The sequence below is a fragment of the Vulpes vulpes genome, chromosome 6, assembly GCF_048418805.1.
Source record: "Vulpes vulpes isolate BD-2025 chromosome 6, VulVul3, whole genome shotgun sequence".
In the NCBI taxonomy this organism is placed as follows: Eukaryota; Metazoa; Chordata; class Mammalia; order Carnivora; family Canidae; genus Vulpes; species Vulpes vulpes.
The window spans coordinates 36,026,378-36,048,029 of NC_132785.1; the positions used below are offsets into that span (position 1 = coordinate 36,026,378).

At 34.5% G+C, this 21,652-nt stretch overlaps 1 pseudogene; it reads left to right on the forward strand.

The window, feature by feature from the left end:
* The first annotated feature begins 9,246 nt into the window (after positions 1–9,246).
* On the forward strand, positions 9,247–9,677 carry LOC140599305 (nuclear transport factor 2 pseudogene; annotated as a pseudogene).
* Positions 9,678–21,652: the final 11,975 nt, after the last annotated feature.

The window sequence follows — 21,652 nt, forward strand, 5'->3', positions numbered from 1 at the left end:
AGGGTCCACAAGGAGATGCTACAGTACCACTACTGAAATGGAAGCTGAGACTGCCTTCCTGGCCACATTGGGCTCTGCATGCCTCTGAACTAATAAGCAATAATGAGAGCTGTGATACTATTGCCTGGGCTGACTGATCCAGATTACCAAGGGGGAATTGAGTTGTTACTACACAATAGAAGTGAGGAAGAGTATATCTGAAATACAGAACATTCCCCTAGTGCTATCATGTCCTATGACTGAAGTCAGTGTAAAAATACAATTTGGACAGGACTGCTAATGGCCCAGACCCTTGAAGAATGAAATTGGAATCGGTAGAGGAGAAAGTAGTCATAAATTCCTGGTACAACTATGTGATCCGTTGCAGAAATGAGGATTGTAATAGTTATGTATACTTTCCTACTAATGTGTTTATATATACATTTATATATATATATATATATATATATATATATATATATACACACACACACACATGCTAGATAGGTTTTCTTCTCTTATTCCCTTGTCATCTAATGTAAGAGGTATTTATAACAGTTAATTTTATATAACAATATTTTAACACATATCAAAGAGAAATATGAGCATTACCTCAAGACTTTTCCTTCTCTTCTAGGGAGAGGATAGCCTGTTTTCAAATTTATGCAAGATAGGGCAGCCTGGGTGGCTCAGCGGTTTAGTGCCGCCTTTGGCCCAGGGCCTGATCCTGAAGACCCAGGATCGAGACCCACGTTTGGCTCCTTGCATGGAGCCTGCTTCTCCCTCTGTCTGTGTCTTTGCCTCTCTCTCTGTATATCTCATGAATAAATAAATAAAATCTTAAAAAAAAAAAAAGATTGATGCAAGACAGCTCTGTCATCTATTATGGAAGCATGACTTTGTTATTCTCTTTATTTGAGAATTAGATTTGGTTTAAGATGTGTATGTGTGCCAATTTTACAAGACACAGACTGTGGCTGTCCATTTTATTTTTTAACTTGCTACATTATTGGCTTAAGTTACTCATTCAAACATTAATCTAGGTGTTGTGGTGATGGTATTTTGTAGGTATAATTAAATTCCACAGTCAGTTGACTTTAAGTAAGTGAGATTATCCTAATTAATCTGGGTGAGCCTCATTCAGTCTGTTGAAAGACCTTAAGCGTAGAACTGAGTTTTTCTTGCAGAGAAATTCCACTGAAGACAGCAGGTTTAACCTATGCCTGAGAGTTCCATCCTCCCCTTCCTCTAGCATGCCCTTTCAGTTTGGGGACTTTGGTTTTTGCTAGTCCCTACAAGCAAATGAGGGATTTTTTTTTTTACAATTAATCTCTTAAAATATATTTCCTAATCTGTTTATCTGTTCATAGTCTGGCCAAAAAAAGGGAAAAAGTTACATTTCACATAATAGATGCTCTGGTGGGAACCAAAATGTAGAAAGAAGCAGGGATCAATCTGGGAAGTTTTATGGAGAGTGGAGGGGGCTGGGCATGGGGTTAGAGTGGAGGGAGGTTGAAAAGATGAACGTGGTAGAAAGGTCTATAAGTTTTTATGACTTTGTGCTGAGCCTGCAATCAACATTTATGATGCTTTATATTGTGTAGAAAATTCTACATACAAAGCCTATTCACAGATATCTATCCATTTTTTTCTATAAGATTCCCAAACTGTCCACATTATTATTTGGCAAAGATACTAAAAAAAAAAAAACAAAAAAAAAAACAACCAAACAAAAAACTACCTTATCCTTGGACTTATCCTTCCACTTATTCTCATAATCTCAAAAGTTTTAGTTTTGAACTGATCGGTGGAAACGCAGTTGGAGTCTCTGTAAACACATAGGGACATACTCTAGAGAATTATGTTATTTAAAGAAAATATATTTAAGTTGGGCCTGTAGGTCCTTTTAAATCTATACTTTGTATTGTTTTACTCTGGGTATTCCAATATACATTATAACCATTCATCCATTATTTTCTAAGCTTTTTATTCTTTGTGTATTCCTTTTTTCTTTACATTTGCTGGAGTAAAATAGCTCTGAAGTATCCATTAATTTTTCTCAGAAATTGTACTTCCCGAGAAAGGAAGAAAAAAAAAGAAAAAAAGCAAACCCCATGCTAGCTCAAGGCAAAATGAGCAGAGATTGCCTGTGTTTTCAGAAGCTCCATTACATAACAAACAGAAAGAAAAAAAAAGAAAAGAAAAAAGAAAATTAGGTTTAAAGAAAATTAAAGCAGTAGCAAAACAAAGTCTTAGACGGGGGATTTTCTGCTGAAAGTTAATGTGTTCCTCTGAAATGCAAAATGAGTTTGCTATCCTGATGAAGCTCTTCTTTACAATTAAACATCAACAAAACAATTAAGATTTATTATTTGTGTTTTAAGTACCTATATTTAGGAAGATAACTGGTAAAGAGAATGAGGTAAGAAAGGCTGACAGGAAGGGGTAAAATCAGTCAGAAAGGAGAAACCTTAAATTCCTTCCACTTATTGGCTCCTATAAGTATGGGAGAAAAAAAAATTCTCGAAATAGTAATATTCAGTCTGTGGCAACTCAATGCATAATTCAGTCTGTCTCACAATAGACTATCTGATTCACAGGAATCATTTTTGAATGTTATCTTCTCAAACAGCAATTTTGCCTTTTGGAAAGCTAATTTCACATAGACTAGGATGCTTTTGCGGTCTGTCAACAATAACAGCAGATAACAAAAGCAAGAAAGCGAGAATGAGAGGTGGGGGAAGGGAGAGGGCAGATAAAGGAGGAACATAGTTAATTTACACAGCTTAGGTATTTAGGCCAGGTACTCTGACTTTAATCCATATTTTCTCCCCTTACATATGTTTCATCAACTTTGATATATTTTTGTGCTGTCTCTCTTCCATGGTTTTTAAAAGATTTATGTAAAGCATTTTGAAATTTACATTTAGATCCATGTTCATACTTTCAGATTAATATCTCTCTTGGAAGATAAACTTAAAGAAATATTAAAGGCTTTGAAAAATATATGCCCATTAAGCTAGCTATTACTATAGACTTATTTTTAACAGAAAAAAAATTGAAAGAAAAATAAGCATAGAAATCAGGAACAGTTCATAAATCTACACTAATTCAGTAGAATAGTATGCCCCTTACTAAAATGATTATTGTAAATATTGTAGGAAAATATTTATGGTAAGTTGAGTGAAAAAGTCAGTAGACAAAATAAATCTCTACCTTGATTGTAATTATTAAAAAAGCCACATGCATGTGGAAACGACTATAAGCGGCCATGAACAAGCACTTCTGTGTTTTAAAAGTGGAATGGTGGGCAACATTTCAAAACGTACATTTTATTAATAAATGAAAATGAAGTTTTAATCCATATGGGTTTTTTTTTCAAATTTTTATTTTCTGAAAAGATAATTGGCACTCCTTTGGTACATTAGTTTTCCAGAGCACTGTATTCTAGGCTGGTACTTTTATTTTATTCATATCCTTTCATCTTTTGGCTCACTAGTCTGTTGTTACTGTTTTGATATTTTTATTATATTTATTCTCAAACCCAATTCATGACTTACCTGAATTCTTGTTTTAAAACCTATCTTTAGATCCAAAATATACTGTTATGGAGAGAAGAAAACGGATAAGAGGAAGGCTGCTTTGTGCTCTCAAAAGTACAAAATCAAATTCAGATGGATCCACTCCCTTTCCATAATTGTTATGGCCAAGTAGGGTAAGATAGACATAAATAATAATTATACACGTACTTACAGTAGATAAGCATCATGAAAAACTAGGATACAAGGAGTACATACCCACATGCATGCTCGCTCACGTGTACACACACTAACAGACACAGACACTAGAGGAATATAGTCTGAGTTTGGGTTCAGAGGAAAGCATCCACAAATATGATATTTAAGATCATTTATAAAAGACCTATAGAAATTATCCAAGATGAAAAGAAGGAAGTGATTGTTAAAGGCTAACTGGAAACTTCTTGCTTGGCTGAGATCTAAAAAGATATTAAAAAGGTGAAGAAATGAGGTCTTTAGTAGCTTAGGATGTATGAGAAAGTCCAATACTATGATTGCAGTTCAGGGCACAGGAGTAAGGGAAACGGTGTTGTTCTTAGATGTGACATTTAGGCATGATTTTATATGCCATGTAAGAATTTAGAATATTTAACCTAAAAGCAAGGAAGGCCACTGAAATATTTTATGCAAGAAAATAAGAGCTAATACTTATATTGAAAGGACTATCTGGATGCTTTGTGGAGAACCATCTGGAAAAAAAAAAAACATAGTGAACATGCATAACAAGAAAGCTATTGCAGGAGACAATAGAAGAAAGAACAAAACAAGAAATCATCATCATGGCTTAGACCAGATGCTGCCATGAAGCCAGGCAAGTTTTGTATCAAAGAAATATTTTTGAGATAGACTTCTCTGGGTTTGGTGACTAATGAGAAACCAAATAAATTTGGACTAAGACTGAGAAATTTGAACATTTAAAGTTTTGGCTAATACAAATCAAGGATGGAGATTGGAATAAGTGGCAGAGATAGAGAAATAATTTTTTAAAAGTCATTCATGAAGAAGGGAGTCATTATGTACGTCCTAGGTACTTCTGCCTACTTCCTTCTGAAAGGATGTCCCCAAACTAACTTCAAGTACTCTCAGGTTTGGTTTTGCTTTCTGTCCTGTGTATGTAAAGACTACTTTTTCTAGAACAGTGGGTGTCTTCACTGCCTTCTGCCACAGGGAATCCTCACAAAATCTCCTCATGCAGACTGTCATTCTGTGGAGGCAGAAATGGAGTAGTAGGATGCATCAGACCTTCCATTCCCTTTGTTGTTCTGTTCCAGGTAGATTTCACAAGAATAGTATTCCAGAATGCAGAGTTCTGCTTGGAAGGCCCTGGGAAATCTTAAACTAGAGTTAAAGCCAAGAGGGTACTAAGATTAAAGTTCCAGTTAAATTGGATTTTGACTTGCACAGCACAGGAGAAAACCTCTAACTTCAGCATTAGGATGGTATGTGACACTGGGAGGCTTTCTCCACTGAACAGATTCCTGGTTTCACACCCATTCTCACCTGCTCTTCTTCCTCATCTCTCAATTCTATTACTTCTATCTCTCCCTCATATACAGGACCTCTTTTGTACTTCCCTGTCCCCTTTCCTTCTAATTGTCAAGAAATTAGCCTGTTATTTCTCTTGTTGCAACTCCTACTCAGAAGCATTGTGGAGGCCGAGAAAAATTAAGGCCATTCCACTTCAAGTTTAGCATTAGCACAAGTACAGCCATCTTAGGCTCCTGTGAATAAGAGTTGAACTTTACAGGAAAAACTGCAGAATGCAGAATGTGCTCAGCAGGGAATCCCATATCAGAAAGACCACAGAGCTCAGAATTGCCCTCAGCAGAGAATCCCATATCAGATCCTAAGAAACTCCCCCCACTCCTTCCCCCATATTGGAATGGAAAAAAAAAATTCCTTCACACCTTCTGAAAATCCCCTAGACCAGCCCATAAAAAACCCAGCTGTAACCCACTTCAGGGTCCAAGCCCCTGCTCTGCTTTACAAGCCCGAGCTTGTAAATAAACCCTCATGTACTTGCATCAGTGTCGGCTCCTTGGTGGTTTTTCGGATTCGCAATCTGGGGCACAACAGCATGACCCTAAAAATTAGCAATTCTCCTTAGAGAAAATGCATGCTGCAACCATTCTAGAATAGTTTCCCCAGTGAACACTACCTAGGCTTCTTCCTTTGAACATTTATTTACTATAATTTAGAGTTGAGAATTATTGTTTTCTGAAGCTTTGGAGTTATAAAGATAGAAATAACTGAAAACATTCAATGACTGATCTTTGTTCTTGGGTCTCATCACTTTATATGTTGATATTTTACTAAAGATTTCCTTACAAATAAAGAAGACTAGCAAATATTTACTCAACTGAATTATTGACAATATTGGATACTATGTTAAATATTGCAAAGAATAAAATGTTTTCATTGGACAGATCCTGTTAGACTGACTTATAGTTATCTGGTGGCATGAAGAAAATTAATGAGATATGGGGAGATAGGAACTGGGATTATAGTCAGCACATACCACATGTAGCTGTGAAGAAGAGGAAAGAGAACAGTTGTTGAATGGTAAATATCTTAATTTTTAAGGTGGACATCACCAGATAATATGTAAAGATATACATAAAATTCAAAGGGTTAGATAATGACCTACAAACAGAAGATTAAAAAAACATAAAACCTAGGAGTAAAGAGTTAAGGGAGACGCTGGGATTTAAAGCAAAACTGAAAGGTTGCCTTTGTAGGAGGAGGGACGCAATCAGGACTAAATCATGTGTGAAATTATAGATGGCAGGTCTGCAAAGCTAGGTTTGGATCATGTGTGCTAGGAATTGGATTTTTTTTTTTTTTTTGGTCATCATATTTTTTTAGTGGAATATGATGCAATGTCAGATGCTCAGAATGGATAAAGTTTTAAAATGTTGTTGCAGATATTCCAGAAAGCTGATTAGAAAATGCATTAGAATACTACAGTGAGGGATGCCTGGGTGGCTCAGTGGTTAAGACTCTGCCTTTGGCTCAGGTCATGGCCCGGGGTCCTGGGATCGAGTTCCACATCGGGCTCCCTGCAGGGAGCCTACTTTTCCCTCTGTTTATGTCTCTGCCTCTCTCTGTGTCTCTCATGAATAAATAAATTCTTAAAAAAAATACTACAATGAGGTGAATGTTTCTGCCCCTACCCCCTTTACCCCCAAGTTCATAAGCTGATACTTGATGCCCAATGTGATGGATTTAGGAGGTAGAGCCTACAGGAGTTGATTAGGTCATGAAAGCAGGGCCCTCCTGAATGGAATTAGTGCCTTTATAGAAGAGACTCCAGAGAGTTTCCTTGCCTTTTCTGCCACATAGGGTTATGGGGCAGAGATGGCCATCTATGAGGAAACTGGCTCTTATCAGACATTGAACCTGTGGGTGCCATGATCTCAGACTTCCCAGCCTCCACAACTGTAAGATATAAATGTTTGTTGCTTATAAGCCATCTAATTTATGGCATTTTTTTTTTTTAGAGCAGACCACATAGACTGATACAGATACTAAGGGATTACTGAAAGCTAAGTTGAAATTGGTGAACATGAATTTTCAGGTTTAACAGGGTGTCTGCTTGTTTGTGTGGGACTCTATAGCAGCCTGTAGTTACCCCATGCAATGTGGAAAAGAGAGAAATAGATTAACTCTTTATGCTAGTGTAGGAGTTGACTTTGAGTTGTGCCAACAACTAAATACATATTCCACTTTAATACATCTTTCTATGATCTAACATATTTATAATATACAATATTACTAATTACATTTTATTATTTGACCTTATAAGGCAAAATCTGTCTGCTAATGAATGGTGTGTGAGACAGCAGTCATAAAAAGTTGTATAAAGAATGCTAAGTGTCTCCCTCTTGTTTCTCAGCCATATGCATTGCATACTTTTATTATAGGACTCCTCATTATTTTCTTTTGTTTGCTTCACTTTCTATTAGTACATTTCTTAAAGTCTGGAATATCTTCTTCCAATTTTATATTCTTAACACAGAGAACTAGGCCTAAGCTGTGCTCTACCATTGAAATACCTAATTTAAAAAAAAAAATTCTTAATTACAACGTTGCTCTTATATTTAAAACTTATTTATTGCTGATTTTTACTAAAACTAGCTTAATGCAGTGTTTTTATTATGAAATTGCAATGCACATGGACATATGTTCTGGTAAATGAAAAATCCTGAAATTAAGTATAAACTATTATAAAGTAGCAATTACTACCATATGATAAAGGTCATCCACAATGTAAAACAAGTATAATGAATCTAGTGTTTGCAAATACATATAAATTTACTTTAACCTGGTTATGAAAATGCAAAATACTTTGTCCTAATTCTGACTAGAAGTATATATATTTCTATTTTGAGGGGAAATTGTATGTATTTCCAGCAAAGCAAATAAGATGCTGGCTGTCTGCTGAAACTACATGCAAATAATGTTGACTGATTCATATTCTCTAAAATTAGTATAGAAGCTCTCTGTATTTTTTCATACTTTATGGTTCTTTTTTTCAAGTATATGGATGGCAATGATGAGTAGGGGATATTGATAAACAGAAATTCATTTGTTGGAAGGCAAAGGAGATAATGAAGTGAAACAGTCCTCCCACTCAGGTGAATTTTAATAAATATATATTTACCTCTGGCAGTAGGCCCCAATGTGCTTTTATACTCCTTCTACTTCTGTTTTTAAAGCTTTCTATCTAAAGATATTGCTTTAAAGGCAGCACATTTATTCTATATTTTGGGGAGAATAATCCTTCTTAAATATTCTACCTGTTTTGGGGGGTCTTCTAACATAAAAAAAGTTTTGACTGTTGGTGATCTATAAGGATCATTTCTCATAAAAATAATTTGAGGCAGTCAAAAAATGAAAGTCAGCCTCCTTTCCCTCCAGCAGACTTCAGAGTTTAACATTAAAGGAAGAAAGAAAACCGTTGTGGCAACCCTCAGGCTGTCAGTGTTTTTTAATGTAATGATCTGGAAGTTCAGTAGGGTCATCTCAGATTGGTTCTTGGACTAATCCTAAGAAATGGCTTAGGACTGATGCTGTGGCTGATATGATCTATCTTCTCTGCCAGAGGCTTTGCAAACTGCTTAAAGAAGTTAGATGAGAGTATTTTTCAGATTGTTGATTATAAGTAATTTCAGCAATTAGAGAATGGAGAGGTATTTGTGGTAGTCTCCAGGCCCTTTAATCATCTGCTCTGAGTATAAACACATGTAGAGCCAAAGAATAGGATTATACATTTAGGAATTTTAAAAAAAATTACATTATGGTCTGCCATATTTTCATTTCTCATCCATTTTCCTAATGAGACTCATTTGTACTATTGCATCTTTTGCATTCATATTTTTGTCCTCAATACATATAACCTTACTATTACCTATTAGGAGATAAATTGAGGGAAACATGGATTTCAACTTATTTTTAGCTAAGGCAAGTTTTTAAAATAAATTTCAGAATATCTGAGAATAGATCAAATTCTTGAGTATATCAGTTGTCAGAAAACTTTATAAATTCAATTATTTTTCACTTGAAACTATAAAAGATGTCAGTTGATTTTAGTTTCAAAATGGTAGAGTAGGGAGACCATGTTGAGTTGCTGCTGCTGCCGCCACCATACCAGCCCCTTAGGTCTCAACGAGACTGATGACACCCTAGAATGGGAGACAAGCCAACTTGGGAGCAGACTGGATCCAGTTGCATTCAACATTACTATCAGTTATTTGATAACGACAGAACCCAACCAGGCACTATTTATATATGCATTATGTCTTATGTGGAAGGACAGCAGTTCCAGGGGAAAACTGCCATTGTGGAGAAGTTGTCTAATTTTTCCCTTCCAGAAAATCCAGCACAGCATCACGGGCAGAACCATCAGCCATCACCAGATAGTGGACCATCAGCATGGTTGTGGGTCAGCTGAAGGTTGATCGTGGAGTTTACCAGATGCTCCTATTAAGGACCATCAATGATACTTGGGTTCGCACCAATGACAGGTTCAGGCTTGCCCTGCACATCTTCAGCTGGCCTCCTCCCAGTCAGGCACTCGTGCTGTTTCCTCCTTCTTCTTTTTCCTGATACTATTCATACTCCTCCAGATGCTCCCAACAACATACACAAATGAGCAGGGCCACACAGTGATCTTTAATACAATTTTAAAGATAAGATAATTTGTACATATAGTCAAAGACTCCCTACCTAATTGCCAATAGGAAAGGAGATGGGGGCAGGTGAGTAGCATTTGAGCTTGTTATTGTTACTGTTTTCTTTTGTGATTTTGCTCAGATTTTAACGTACTTTGGAAAAGAAAGTCCTTTAGAAAAGAAAGAAGAAAAAATGTTCCATAAATATTCTTTAAAACTAAAAGATTTCTCCTCAAAGATTTAGATCTTAAAACATTTACGGTGAACCATATTTTAACAAACCAGAAGAATAATCTTATGAAAGAATGGACGAATGGTTTTTCCAACATTTTTATTTATAGCTGGGTGCTAAAAAATAAAAAATTAATAAAAATAAATAAAGCTGGGTGCTTGTTGAAGTAGTAGCCGCTCCTATTGAAAATAGTTTACTAAGAAACAGAAACAAACTATAACATTATTATGAAATGTAACTGTTCTAAAAGAATAAGAGTTAGGAAAATAAAAGGTATCATTTGAAGAACTCCCAACATATTAGGACTCATGCTGTGAATTTTACAAAAACTATTTGTAATTCTTACCGGAATCCTTCAAATACTATATTTTCTGGAAGATTAAGCAGAAAAAAATATTGTTAAATTATTTGTCCATTATCACATAGCTGAAGGATGTGAAGGACCTGAGATTTCAAACTCCCAGTGTTGAATTTGAGTCAATTCCACCATAAATGCATTTTTTCTTGGCTCAAATGGGAATTTTTCTAATTGAATAATTCAAAAATTACATTTTCCAATCAATTGTTATAGTTTTGTATAAAACCTATAGAAATATAGTAAGATGTAACCTATAATCATAAAATCTGTTTCCTTATAGTCTGTATTCTATGTGGCATTTGTGTGCACATATGAAATGCCACATAGAACTAAATTATGTTCAAATTGAATAGGAATTGCAATAGGTTGAAAATTTCAATTATCAATTTTCTGAATTCTTCTGTAAAGAAAGCAGTTCTCAAGTTTGAGCTTCTGCTCTTTGAGTTGGGTTGAAAGTGAAGGACAGCGGTAGATCTGTTACTCAATTTTCCACTTGCAATTATTTTTCTACTTGTTCTTCAGTTAACTGATTATTTTTTCATTCCTTTATTTCACATGTCATATAATAAATCACCAGCTTTCCATAAAGGGAACATTTTCTGAACTTTACTAATAATTGTTTTTTGATAACGAGTACAGTTGGTCATTGGCTTTATCAGAATGATACCTTATATAATAACTCTTGAAGTTAATATCTCATTTTCCTTCATATGCCAAAACTAAGTATAGCTATATTGTAAAAAAAAATCTCTTCTTAGAACATTAATATGAAGAATCAATATTTGGTAGTAAGTACTCATGCTATAAAGTAAAATTTGAACATTGCTTGTGAACTTTTCCTATGTGCTCTGTGCATTTAAAAATTCTTCATGTAAATATCAAGAATAAATAGACAAGGCCAAGTAAATTATACAACTAAGCTCTCTGTAATCTCCATATAGTAAAACTGGAAAGGTCAGGATATTAATGTTTTATAGTTTACATAAAAATAAACTGAGTCTTAGCTTTCCATTTGGCCTTGACAGGTAATACAGTGATAATAAAAGCTTCTAGACTCTTTCTCTTTAAGTCACACTGTAATCTGACATCACCTTCAATCTCTAATTTACCTTTCAGTTTGCTACCACTTTCAGAACTACTGGTACATAAAGCTCTTATTCATACTCTGTCTCTATTATTACCAAAACTGATCTGCATCTCTATTCAGTCACCAAAGAAAATCTGTCTTACATATAATTGCAATGCAGTTAATGAAATAATTGGTTTAAAATGTTGTACTCTAATGGTACACATTATAAAGACTTTTGCAGGCAATATACTTTTTGGAATATCATTTTGGATGTCATCTTTGAAGTGCACTGTTATTTAGAATGAATTGCATGACAAATTTAAAGCACGTGGTATTTTTCCATGACATTAATACTATACATACCTTTTTCCTCCTCTTTTTTGGTATCGAAAAGTGTTCTTCCTCTCTTCTTAAGTAGAGCAGCAATGTGATGCTGGAAAAGGACTCTGAGTATTGAATCAGGACAGTGCTGGCTGATAAGAGGCAGCCCATGTCTTATAGGCTTGGTCTCCCTTTTGAGCAGTTTCTAACCCATTAAATGCACCAAATACATTTATGTAAACGTGTTCCATGCAGCATGTTTTGTTTAATCTTACTCTAGGTAGTATTCTATTTCTCCCTATATTTGTTCTGTAAGTGTTGGGGGAAAGGTAACTTGTATTGTACCTGTGTATCAAGTTGGCAGCTTAAAAGATTTTGCAATTAGGAAAACTCTGGCCTACAATTTAAGAACTACTAGTGGAGAAAAGCAGAGTTTAGAGTCAAGTCTTAATTCTACCAGTTAGTGGTCATATGTTCTCTGAGAGGTCACTTAACCTTCTGAATTTCAGTTTATTCAGTGCATAAAAGACACTTTTAAACTATGTAATTTGTCTACATAAGGTTTGCATAGTTGAAATGTGTAAAGTTTCTGGGGTGTTAACCAGGCACAGTGCTCACACAAGAATTATCACTTACCCTTCCTCTCAATTTTCAGGCAACCTAAAATAAGCCAATGTCACAATTGTCTTCTTAATATATGCAGGTGTGTATGTCATTATGCATCTAGAGAGATGCTAGAAACACAGTGAATGCTTACAAATACTTTGTGTTACTGGTTATTGACTGATAATTTACACATGCCTGGACAGTGGCTGAATGTGGGATTTGATGCAGTCCAGCAAGGAAGGAAAGAGTATTTTATGACAGAAATTGTTTAGAATTGTTGGCATATGGTGATGATAACACATACACCCACTTTTATTCTATTTCACTATTGTATTTAAATTTTCTACAGAGGATGTAAACCCCCCCCCCCCCCCCCCTTATTGCATTCCCTTTTTGATATACTGTTGATGGAACTGCTTGGTTTTGGCTACTGTCTAATCAGAATTTGTCACTTCCCACATTTCCCTAGTTAGTGTTTATTTCTGATTATTTATGCAAATGCTGCCCTAGGATCAAATATTGTTAATATTATTTGTTGATACGAAGAAACTAGATATTATCGTAGGGATCCTGAAAAATCCAGTTGATTCCTATTCATCTTCCAAAATCTTTTTTAAGATGCTATGTTTATTAGATTGAAAGTGGAATTTAGGGCAGCCCGGATGGCTCAGCGGTTTAGCACCACCTTCAGCCCAGGGTGTGATCCTGGAGACCTGGAATCGAGTCCCACGTCGGGCTTCCTGCATGGAGCCTGCTTCTCCCTCTGCCTGTGTCTCTGCCTCTCTCTCTCTCTGTGTCTCTCATGAATAAATAAATAAAATCTTTAAAAAAGAAAAAAGAAAGTGAAATTTAACTACACTTTAAAGATAAGTAAGAATCACAGGATTAAAAGTCTTATCAAAGGGGCCTTGATTTTTTTCAAACACAAAGAATAATCCTTACCATGTTTCAACTTTCACCAACATCCAGACTATTAAATATACTTAAAGGGGGAGTCTTTAGGCAGAAGATAAAAATGACTTTGATATGCTAGCACAGACCTCTCTTTCTTTCAGCTACTTCAAAGTTGCTGTCTTCCATTTCTACTCCAGAATTCTCAAAGGAAAAACCTTGACACTTTGTCTACTTCTGCACCTCCCATTCACTATTCAACCCACTGCAGTCTGGCTTCTGTTCTCAGCACTCAGCTAAAAGTGCTATTATTATGATCAACAAGGAGTTACTAATTCCCATATCTAATGAACATGACTTCATTTGATATTGTTGAAACACTATTTGTTTCCTCATTCTTACTTTTACTCTTTTTATGAGCACATTAATCTCTTTCCTACATTCTATATATTTGTTTTATAGATTTTTCCCAGACCCACTTGTCTTCTAACTTCACAAACTGCTCATTTTTCCCCACAAACTTGCTTATTCTTGTGGCATCAATGACCTTGTCTTTGTTGATTCCCAAACCTCTTATTTTAAGATCAGACCTTGAAGTTAAGATTTGTATATATAATCATGTTTGCTTTTCCTCACCTCGCCATCTAGATATCCTACAGGTATATCAAATTGAACAAACTCCAAAACTGAATCAGTTGTGTCTATGCATAAACAATTCTGTATTTTCTGTTTGTACTGTTATCCATCTATTTTCCAATCTTAAGAAACTATTGATATGTTTAATTATCTTTCACATATATTTAATAAATAGTCTATTCTTAAGTTCCTTAATTTTCATTTCTATCAGGTGCTCAGGGTCAACCTTTTCTCTCTATATTAGATATATAACTATTATAGAACTATCCTAAGTGGTTCCCTTGGTTTTGGTCATATCCTACTATATCTATTCTCCAGAGAGTCAACATCAAGTACTATAATGCAAATATGATCATATCATTTCATGTTAAGTGTTCAAGCACATTTTTAAAGGCTTTCTAAAAATATAAAGTCACAATATCCTATTTTTACTCTTCCATTTTGCCTATTGTGGAAAATATACTTTTCTTCTACAGTGTCCACGCCACTGACAAGTTACCAAAAAAAAAAAAAAAAAAAATACAAAGCCAAAAACCAGGTACTTACTGTGTCCAAGGAGTCAGTGTCTTCATTTGGTCCAATGGGTAAAACTTGAAGATATGATCATTGAGCAACCAGAATCCATTCTCTGCTTCCATTGCTGCTTTTACTACCACACAATATTATTATTGCAAACAGGCAATTTCTATATGATGCTCTCCCTTATGTGTTGATGTGATCATGGACATTGCTGCTAGATTTTCAAAATTTTGTTTCTTGGATTAAAAAAAATTCTCTCTAGTCTTATTCTCAACCATACTATTTGATACCACCATAATTCTTGGTTCCCAATGAACCATTTGAGTATACACACACACACACACACACACACACACACACACACTCTTCCCAAGTGAATGTCCACAATATTAATGTGGCTTCTTTGAGACTAATTCTGGACCAACACTTGTTTTTGAAAAAAAAAAAAAAAGATATTTTCTATGGCAATCAAGACCCAGGCACTAACATATTCCATTATGATGATTCCTTAACTCAAAGGAACCTTGTTATACTAACCTACCAGTGTCTCCTCTCTAGGCTCAAAAATCAGTATTAGATATTCCAACAACACTGACCTTCTCAAAATAAGAATTCTTCTCAAAGTAAAAATTAAGAAACTTGATCTTAGTTTTTAAGGAAAAAAAAAAAGAATCATTACTGCTATCCTGTTCAATATTGTATATTTTCCACAAAATAAATACCATGGAAAATCAAATATAATTCACAAGGTTGTGTATATTCCATGTAACTACGCCATCCTTATTAACAAATTTCCTTATATAGATTTTCACTGCAACATGTTCTATTAATATTTTTGTAAATATATTTGTAAATATACATTCTGTGACTATTTCCTTTACTCGAATTACTGAAAGAATATTTCTAGGGTTTTTATAAAAGTAGTCAATTATTTTCTATACGATAAGCTTATATTTGTTTCAACAGTGTATAAGCATGCCCACTCTTATGTTTAACAAGACTGCCTTAGCATTTTTAATTGCAAAATAATCTCATATTTTAACTTAATTTCATAGATTACTTATAACTAGGACCATGTGCTCTTTTTCCCACATATATTTATGTAATATTTAGAAGGTCCCATTGGATATCTCAGACAAACTAACAGCATTGTTTCCACTGTTCAGCAAATTCCATCTTCCCTAATCTGGGCCCTATAGTAATATATTATTAAGACTTTTGATGTCCAGATGACATCACTGCTTTTGATATGTGCCAAAAGAGTGATTTATCTCACTGTTCATCTTAAAGATGCTGGTATATGCTAAGATTTTTGTTTGTTTCCTGCCACATTTAAAGCTCAGTGTTATGTTCTACACGCATATGAAGAAATTGGTTCTACTTCCTTCTAAATTTATTCACTATGTACTATTGTCATTCTGTCCACCTGAGGGAATTTCCTTATAATAGTGCCTTGTGTTCTGACTCTACTGTCTAAGGATGAGCACTTCATCTGTACACTCACACAATGACCCCCAGCAACCTTCTTTTAAAAAGGTTACTCAGAAATGCCCAAACCATCTAAATTATAGACCATGCTACCCTATAATCACTCTGTTATGCATGGAACATTTTTTTGTGGGGTTAGGTGGTGGTGGGGGGTGGTTCTTGTGGCTCCTATAAACATACACCTGAGGCCAGTTCCCTAAATATACCAGAAATCAGATACTTTGTGGAATCCTTCAACTAGAAACATTAAACTCAACTCTGTATATTTAAGTCAGAATATAAGAGAACTAAAAGTAAAGGATTAGTTCATTTTATGGTAAAAATCTTTCAATTCAGGGTTTTTTACATAGATTCATGGTGCCCATGGTCTACCTGAATTTATATGGAACATTTTATTTGAATTGCATATTTTCCCTTAGCTTTTACAGAAGCTGTGAGAACTTTGTGACTCAGAATTATGTTTAATTATAAAACTGCACAGAGGCAGCCTTCAGCAGGACTTCTACCTTTCTGGTTACAAGATGACAGAAGCCGAGTGAGGAGAGAAATATTACCTATGCCTGGGGGCTTATAGCAAAATCTTAGCTTTGTTATTTTTAAGTCCTGGTTCTTGTATACAGTGATGAATTAAGATAAAATGATTTTTTTCAGTAAAAATTGCTGAGGGCAAAGTCTTCTCTCTTTAGTATTACTCAATACTATTCAGCAACTCTTAATTGAAAAGTTTTATCTTTTTTGAAAACAGTAGGGAAATAACTTTGACCTTTCTGATGAGGACATTATTGAAAATTCCTATCTTCTGATATTCTTTTTCCCCCATCTATTTCTCACTGACCTTTATTGAATAATTCTGAATTAGATTTAAATTTCCTTAGGTCTTTGTGATATTTACTATTGAAATACCATTTGCTTTGTGGATCATTTTTAAGAGGCTCCTTTATGCACATAGCATTACTATAAATGAAGCACAGATACTTCATGAAGTCTTTCTTCTCTGTTCTTTTTATCCTCTCAGCCAGCATTTCCTTTCCACATATACTCTAATCCTGAAATATACTTTTATCATAAATAGTGAATATCTTAATGTTTTAGTATGACAAGTAATGGTCTAATTATTTTAAAAGATGATTCTAAAATAAGTTAATGCTGATGAGATCAATTTAATGATCAAGTTTATATGATTTTTTTTTCTACAGATAGAATTAGGTTTTTTTAGTGCAATGCAGTTTAACAAGATATTTTGAACACCTAATGTCTGCAAGGCCCTATGCTAGGAATAAGAGAGAGCAAAAGGTGTCCAATACACTATTTCTACACTCAGAAAGGTTGGAGATTAGTGGATTAGCATATTAGGATATATAGTCTAGATGAATCATATAGAATCATATATAATTGCTTTTCACTCATAACAATGAGATAAGTGGGTAATCCCACATATTGAAAATATGGATTTTCAACAGCAGTTTTCAATAGCAGTTTTGCTCTACTAGATCATCCAGGGTTTAGGGATCTTGACTCTTGTGTCTCATCTCATTCAACTATTGCCATTATCTGCATAGTCAAACTTGGTTGACCAGTGCCAGATCCAAGTCCCATCTCATGGGAAGGAGAAAAAATTAAAAGGAGAACCAGAGCCTAATTTTTAAAAAGGAAAGGCCTATTCTTATAACAATTGGCAAGGACTTTATTACATACTACCTCTACAAAAGGTGCAGGAAGTGATTCTGTATGTGCACCCATGTACTAAACTAAAACTAGCAGAGAATGCTAATAAAGAAAAAGTAAGATTGGAAACTAGAGAATTACTAGCAATACAAGTGTGCTTTTATAGAAATAAATAAAATATTAACATACCTGAAGTACTATAATAGAAAAGTAGACTAGAAAATGAATATAGGAGCATGAGCTATTATTTTTGGTTATGGGTAGTTGGGAATAGTTCATGCATCATTCTTGAATTGGTTCTTAATATTTGACTTGGAACAACAGTAAATACAGATGGAGGGAAGGGACTTTCCAATAGTGATGTCATTATGGTCAAAAGTAGGGATAAGAATGTGTGGAAAATATTTGGGAAGAGAGAAATTAGTTTAAGATGTAGAATGAAGTTTTGAGAGTTGAAAAGAGAGCTTTCACAGAGAATACAGGGATTTTGGGTTTATTCCTTAGAGAATTAAAAGATGTTCTGTACAAGAATCTATTTAGTTAGAGGTGTATTTTGCAGTAACAGATCTAGAGAAGGAAGATAACAGAATCATTTAGAATGCCACAAAAATATTCATGGTGACAGATAATCAAGACCTGAATCTGTGATATTTGAAAGGAGACCTAATGTTTTGATTTATACTTTTATTTTTTATTCACTAATAGCAGGTTATTAAAAATTTAATGTAATCCTGGAAGGGTCTACAATTACTGACACATTAACTTATTAACAATGATTCTCTCTTGATTGCTTTGTTTTAAATATCTACAAAATTATGTTTTCAGATATACCAATAAGAAACTGTACATTACAGTTAATTTTTTAACATTACTACAATTTGACTTAGTGATTCATATGCTCCATTTCCTGCCAATTTTTCCACTATTATTATTCATTGTATTTGAGATTGTCAGCAAATAAAACATACTAATTTTAGACACATAACAAAGACCAATGACTTGACTTCCAAATGTTATGCTTATTACATGGAAACTTATAATCAGGAAAGGAGAAACTGATTATTATATACTTCTGAAACATTGACTCAGAATGCCAGCATTGATTCCACAATAGTAACTTGGAAAGAGTCTGTCAAATATTATTAGAAAAACAATAGTTTAATCATTCCTTTTGGTTTTTTCTCTATATTCTTCAGGATAGGAGACATATTCTTTCATTTTCCAGTAGTATTATGGGGAGATAGGAAAAGAAGCATGATGATCTTGAAAGAACTTGCCATTAGGTATTAATAAACCTGGGGTCCGGTTCTAATTTGTCTGCATTTAAACTATGTCTCTGTGTTTCAGTTATCTAACATACCATTACAAACCACCCAAAAATGTAATGGCTAAAAGCCAATATGGTAATTTGTCTTGCTTAAAAATCTAAATTTAGAAGACAATTTAGGCCGGGCTTGGTGGGTGAAGCGCATCTCTCTTTTATGTGTTGCCAACTGGGATGACTGACCACAGCTTAAGGATCCAGCTGAAGGTGGCTGACAGCTTAGCTAGCCATAAACTGGGAGCCTCAGTTTTTGTCCATGTGGGACTGTTCAGTAATTGCTTGGGCATTTTCCAAGAACAAATATTTTAAGAGGCATAAAGGGGAGGACAATCTGAAGAATTAGGCCAGGAAACTGGTACAAATCACTTCAGCTAAAATCGATTGGTTGAAGTCACCTCAGAGCCAAAATTGATTCAAAAAGAGGGAACACTCAGTGGTGTACTAGTGAATGATATCTCAAAAACAAACAAGCCCCCCCGCCCAAAAAAAACCAACCATGATTTATAGTATTTACCAATAAAACTGGGTGAATTCCTTCATAAGATAGGAATGGTGTCTGCATTGTCTCACAAATTGTGTTAGGCACAAATATAGGTTGTAATTGAAAATGCTTGGAAATTTAATGTGTAACAGCTTCATTAGAAGCTCTCCTGCAGTTGCATCCTTAATAACAATGATGTTTCTCCAGTAGATAACATGATGTGTTACTTACCACCTGATTTTTCATACTAAAACTATATAATGAACACTGTGAAAATGCTTTATATTATTGTAGCTCACATTCTGGTAAAAATAGTATATTTTATTTACAGACAGTTCTAAAAACTATATGTATCTCAAATATAGGAACACTATATCTGAATAAATCTCCAGATTTTAGTCATCTTTGAAATATTAGGTAGAGGAAGCACAGAATCTAGGTATCCTATTTTGCATAATATAATTCCACTACAATACACCGATAAAACTGACCTTCTGATCTCAAACCGGGACAATGAGAAACACTTTGTTTCAGTGCAGTATTAAAGAAAAAAACAGAAGACTGATTTCTATAGATTGATAATTTTCTAAATCATGTTTCTTTGTTGAAAGATCAAGTTGACTGTTAATATTGACCCTGTTTCACAAATGGTACTTTGTTCTGAAGGTAAGCAAGCATTTAAAAATCCAGTTTATTTTAAAATATTTTATGTGTGCATTTTAAACCCACCATCACAGAGCAACACTTTTGAAACTGGGGTCTCTTTTGGAATATTTCAAAAAATATAATCTCACATTTATTTCAAGAAAAATCTCTTATGAACAACATTTCATAAATATATCCCTAGCGTTAGAGACATTGCTTTTAGGAGAGGTCTTTGTTATTCCTTCCAATTGTATTTCTTCATCTCAACAAGTATTTTGTCAATTATTTCAAAACTAAAGACTAAGTTAAAATGTTAGTACTTGAAATTAGACTACCTTGCCTGGATTTTAAAGAATGAATTACTATGCTCTGATATTTTGTCATTCACCTATCTATGCAGCAAGTGTTCTGCAATTAGTGCTTCTTTTAAAGAGTAAGACTGTCTATTTATAAACTATGACAATGTGACATTTGTACAAAAAAATCTTAATTTAGAAGTAAAAGTCTAAAAGAGAAAACCATTATAGAAATGCTTAGTGATAATTTTTTCCTATTGAATTGGTTTTTATATTAACTTTATTCATTGCTAAAAAAATTAACTGTACAGATTTTCTGTAAGTAAATTTAGAAAATTGTATTTAAATGTTGACTAAAAAGATATTTTCCTCCCTTCTCAGAACTACTTTGAAATGACAAAATATCCTAAAACAATTAAAAATGAATGCCCCTTATGTATATATATCACCATGGATTCACCTCAAAAATAATGTGAATGACAAAAAACATGCTTCACAATGATAGAGAATATATTTTCTGTAAAAAATATTAACATTTACATAAATGCATTCAAAAACATGTCCAATTCATCTAAAAACTAGTTGGCACATTAGTGGGCCAGGGACTGTTGAAGGATCGGGAGGTAGAGAACACCTACCTTCAAGGTGTTCACATTGTGATGTAGGAGGCAGTACATAAGTGTTATCCATAAAACACATTGTACTTGAGATTGATAACTACAATGGAGAAAAGAAAGATGGAAAGATAGGAAGCAGTGTGTGCTGGGAGTGAGGAATATCATTGCATTTTAAAAGTGAAGATCTCCCTGGGAAGGTATACTTTGAACAAAGAAAAAAAGAAAGGGTGAAACATCAGGCTTAACATACTTGGATGAAGAGGGCAGAGGGAATAAATGCAAAGGGCCAGAGAAGGGAACATGCTTGCTCTCATAGGGAAAAGCCAGAAGGGGGAAGGAAAGACCTGAAGCTGAGAAAATGAGGGGTATAGTAATAGGAGATGTGGCCCAGAAGGTAACTGGAATAGAGGATTTTCTTGAGTTTGGGTCTCCAGAAGCAAACCCTTGAGGGTATACATTCACACAGGTTATTTATTATGGAAATGTTCTCCAGAAGAACCTGATAAAAGAAGGGTGTACTCAAGAATGGATATGGAAGGAGCAAAGAAAGACTGTGATCTTGCAGGGGAGTTCTAGAGTACAAATCACCCTCTAGATCTGATCTCAATTGCAGTCAACATGGCTAGGTTTTCTTATGCCAGCACAAGTTAGTCCTCAAGCCAAAGACTGCTTGAAGGAATACAAATTCTCAGGGACACTCAGCTCATTGGCTCAGTCATTGGCCTAAACGGCTACAGTCATTTAGGGCAATCCTCAGTGGAGACTTGCAGTCTT